The sequence below is a fragment of the Triturus cristatus genome, chromosome 4_2 (assembly GCF_964204655.1).
Source record: "Triturus cristatus chromosome 4_2, aTriCri1.1, whole genome shotgun sequence".
NCBI classification, from domain to species: Eukaryota; Metazoa; Chordata; class Amphibia; order Caudata; family Salamandridae; genus Triturus; species Triturus cristatus.
Genome location: NC_140586.1, coordinates 974,111,964 through 974,116,806, shown reverse-complemented (window position 1 = coordinate 974,116,806; position 4,843 = coordinate 974,111,964). Strand labels below are relative to the sequence as shown.

The following is a 4,843-nucleotide window of genomic DNA, read 5'->3' as shown; positions in this document are numbered from 1 at the left end:
TTGTGGAGTGGTAACCTCAGGTTTGGTCTTCTTCATTTCCATAGAAGCTAAACTATGAAATCAGTGAGACAAAAAAAGAAGGAATCACTGAGGACCACTTGTGGACCTGGTCAGAGGTATGAGCAGGGCCACTGGAATTATGCGACTGTTTGGCTGCACCGACTTTTGCACAATTATACATTTTCTGCATTAGCCACATAATCCATCATCTGCTCCCTAATCTGCAGATTTGCAAAAAAAGCCTTGTTTCTAGCTGAAACGCGTCAAACGTTACCAAAAATGCAGTGACAAGCATTACAGCGTTGTGGAAGGCCCTTTGCAAACCTAGAATGGTAATGTGTATATATATATATATGTATATACAAAGGTTTCAGGGGCGTTATAGTTAGGAATTGGCATTTAAAAAACCTTAGAAATTCACTGAAAAAACCATAGGTCATTTGAGATGTCATCAGTGATGTCATATGTGTTTACTGCGTGATTGCAATGCGACTGGTACGCGACTCCCAGCCTATACGCGACACGTTCGATGTACGTAACGCGACGTTTACGCGCTTCCGCGATGCATCATGTGTGTCTATGACGCGGTAGGTACGTGGATCCAGCAAAATATTTAACATTTAAAAAAACATATATATGTATTTCATGTGAATATTAATTGAAGACAAACTCTAAACTAGTCTTAAAACTAATATATTTTTACATCTAATCCTATAATTTTTTTTAATTCAATTTTGCGAATTCGCACTGGGTGCGTGCTGCGTACGCGCAGGGTGCGCGGATCCCCTGTGACCTGCAAAAAAAGAGATTTGATTGGTTCATTACACTTCCTGTTCTAACTATTGAAAGACCCCACCCAATTCAATCATTCTTCTTTGACCTTCTTTGGAGGAGCATCTCTTTGCAGAGAAGAAGATTTTTTAGACTAAGTTTACACTCAGCTCTAACATTTTTCAACTAAAAATGGCTTCAGGGCAGCAGACATCACCTGCATCTCCTCATACATCTGAGGATGAATTTTTGGAGGAGGCACCACGCAAAGAACATTTTTCTTCAGTGGTGTGGAAATGTTTTACTTTTCCCGAGGGGCAGAATAAGACCAATGCCACCTTGGTCACGTGCAAGATTTGCAAAAGAGTGCAAAAGAGTGCTGTCGCGAGGGGATCCTAACAAGAAATACTGCCAAATGTAGACATTAAATGGATTGGACAGAGAGGGTTAATGTGGCACCAATTGATGCCATTGGTGAAATCCTTCATGCAAATCCAACACCCTGACCTCATAATAGTGCACTGTGGTGGCAATGACCTAGACACTTTGACTGGAGTAGGTCTGGAAATGCTTATGAAGGACACCTTTGCAGAACTGATTTCAATTTTCCCCAAAACTACCTTTGTGTATTCTAACATATGCCAAAGGCAGAAATGGAACTGGTCCGATCATTTTTGTCCACAGATTGAGAAAGCTAGGAAACATGTGAATAAATCTGTTTCTGCGTTTTTCCGAGACTATAGAATGTGGTCCATTTACAATAACAATCTGCGCTTTCATATCCAAGAGATGTATAGGAGAGATGGAGTACACTTTACTGATGAAGGAAACAGAGTCTTCCTCAACAACTTTAGACTCTGTATAGGTACTTACTTATAAGTACCAAAAACTCTCAATGAACACAACGGCTCTTTTTAGAGCCACTCAAGAACAAAACACTTAAGCTTGATCTTTATCCCCCAACAATTTCAAGTTTTTTTCCTTGGATCCACGGTAGGATGCGTGCACCTTTTTTAAAAATAGGGCTCCAGGTGGTCCTTCTGGGACCGCCTAAGCACCTCTAGAGGGTCAGAGTATTTTCACTCTGCCCCCTTTATATGTTTTAAACACTTATTCCCCTTGCTTCTTCAGCCTCGCTTCTACCGAGGCAGAAAATGGCCACCAATAGTTCCTGGTTTCGAATGTAGACAGACACTCAGCAGCCAATTAGCATTCAGCTAATTGGCTGCTGAGGGAGGGTGCACGCTAGGTTCAGGGAGGGTGCGCTTCCGGTGCGGGTAGGGTCCGCGGATCCTCCCCGGCCATAGATATATATGTACATATAACTCTAATTTTCTCAGGAACTACTGAACGGATTCACACCATTTACGCAAAAGGCACGAGTCTGAACTGAGGACTACCTCTTTGCCAAATTTGGTGTCATTCCGTTCAGCGGATCGGGCTGTAGTTGCGAAAACAGATCCTATAGGAAATTGCATGGGGAAAATACTTTTTGGGACCACCTTTTATCTCGGCTCCCACTTGATGAATCACCACAAAACTTTCAGGGTAGGAGCGGAACAGAGCTGGCCAAAAGTTTGGAAAATTTTGCGAGGATTCATCAACCAGCGCCAGACTTATTGGGAATAGAATGTTGCAGATTTCCTATGGAAAAGAGGTCCTAACTATAACTATCTACTGGCGACCGCCAGTAGATAATATATATATATATATATACATACATATATATATATATATATATATATGGTTTCCCAAGTATTCCCCAGAGTTTGAAGGCGCACTCCAACAACGGACAGGTAACAACCTTTATTTGCAGTAGAAAGCGCAGTTCTGCCCCGACCTTTAGAGTCCTGATGCCGACGCGTTTCGAAGTTTCCTGCCTTCTTTTTCATAGGCATTCGTGCTCACACAGTCATGCTGGCTGTAACATCGTCCCTCTGCGTGTTCGTGCTTTCATTGACCTCAGGTGTGTCATCCATAATGGTTTTATACTCTTACGGCACGCTGGGATATGTAGTCCTTCTGCCTTTAAATTACTCCCTCTGGTGGGTTACTGTGTCCTTTCACGATTTCACAGGACAAATTAAGCCCTCCGGTGGGCCTCGGAGCAAAACTGCACTCTCTTTTGAATTTTCCGCTGTGCCTGCATTCGGGTAGGAGTGATTCCATCCTGCAGTCCTGTATCTCCTCCAGGTGGTGCAGCCCTCCACGGCAGGAGACGCCGTGATTAATGGTTTCCCAAGTATTCCCCAGAGTTTGAAGGCGCACTCCAACAACGGACAGGTAACAACCTTTATTTGCAGTAGAAAGCGCAGTTCTGCCCCGACCTTTAGAGTCCTGATGCCGACGCCTTTCGAAGTTTCCTGCCTTCTTTTTCATAGGCATTCGTGCTCACACAGTCATGCTGGCTGTAACATCGTCCCTCTGCGTGTTCGTGCTTTCATTGACCTCAGGTGTGTCATCCATAATGGTTTTATACTCTTACGGCACGCTGGGATATGTAGTCCTTCTGCCTTTAAATTACTCCCTCTGGTGGGTTACTGTGTCCTTTCACGATTTCACAGGACAAATTAAGCCCTCCGGTGGGCCTCGGAGCAAAACTGCACTCTCTTTTGAATTTTCCGCTGTGCCTGCATTCGGGTAGGAGTGATTCCATCCTGCAGTCCTGTATCTCCTCCAGGTGGTGCAGCCCTCCACGGCAGGAGACGCCGTGATTAATGGTTTCCCAAGTATTCCCCAGAGTTTGAAGGCGCACTCCAACAACGGACAGGTAACAACCTTTATTTGCAGTAGAAAGCGCAGTTCTGCCCCGACCTTTAGAGTCCTGATGCCGACGCGTTTCGAAGTTTCCTGCCTTCTTTTTCATAGGCATTCGTGCTCACACAGTCATGCTGTATAAATGCAAATGGTCCCAGAACATACGTAAAATTGAAAAAAGGTAAACAAAATAACTGTTGCAACGAATAAGGCAGAACCAAAGTGTTATTTAATCACACTTGGAACAAGCACATAAATGCATTTGAAAAAATCACACTATTTATAAAGGTGCAGGGTGCCACGGGGAAGGGAAGGAGTGACGAGTTAGGTAGGGTAGTAGGATAAGTGACATATAAGTGTTCATAACAATAATACAAATCAATTGCTGGGCACGTTGCTGTCGTGCCGATTAGTCAGGATTAGAGTCATTCATTGACAAAATTGAATGTTTAACCGAACAACCATATACAAGTGATAGTCCACAGTGCTCAACGCACTATTGAATGTATTGGCATGGTGGGATGTCGACGTTTCGACCCCTCTTCCAAGGTAGGTTGATTAAATCCTTACAGGTGGGGTCTTCCTCAGGACAAAGAGGATGGTTGAAAGGGGAAGGTGGGCACCTATAAAAAGATGGGTAGGAGTTAAAGAGTAGTAGAGCCAAGCGGGGATTTAAAATGCGAGGCTGGATATGGAAAATAAATGCCATAATTACCAGTTAAAGGAACGAACATCTAATCAGTGTCAGCTTAACAGCAGGGCAAAAAGGCTCCAAAGACGGGTGGGAGTGAAAAACACCTAAAAAGAATTAAAGGTGACATTGGAGTGAAGAAAATTTATTAAATTTGAATAAGTGGACAGAGGGTATGACTCCGTGTGAAAATGGACTTACGTGTATTGCTTGAAACAAAAGGGAGGAATTGATTACTCCATCGAAGCACACCGTCGCGTAGATCGGTATGTTGAGTGAAAATGAATCACTGGAAAAACAGCCTCTACAAACCAAATGGAGAGAGTGCTCATTTTAAATGTGAAACCGGATAGGTGAGAAATATAATGCCAAAAGGACCTGGCCGCCCAACCTATCATCCGTATACTACGATATACAAAGGAGGGGGCGAGAAACCACAGACTAGGAAATAGACGTAGGAGAAACAGAATGAATCCAAGGAGCGAAATATCGCTTACACAATATGCATGAAAAAAGCACAATCATAGGTTGAAATGTGGACGAACTCGTCGTGTGAACCATAAAAAACCCATAAGGGGGACTGGCCAATAAATTAATAAAAAACACAAAGAAAGAATTCAATAT

The 4,843-nt window shown here is 43.2% G+C and overlaps 1 long non-coding RNA gene across 1 annotated transcript; it reads right to left on the bottom strand.

The window, feature by feature from the left end:
- Positions 1-3,854: 3,854 nt before the first annotated feature.
- On the bottom strand, positions 3,855-4,549 carry LOC146839186 (uncharacterized). Its single transcript, XR_014960446.1, has 3 exons — positions 4,421-4,549; positions 4,244-4,326; positions 3,855-4,151 (listed from the first exon to the last, which is right to left on the bottom strand). It is a non-coding gene; the product is annotated as an uncharacterized LOC146839186 (long non-coding RNA).
- Between the last annotated feature and the right edge of the window lie 294 nt (positions 4,550-4,843).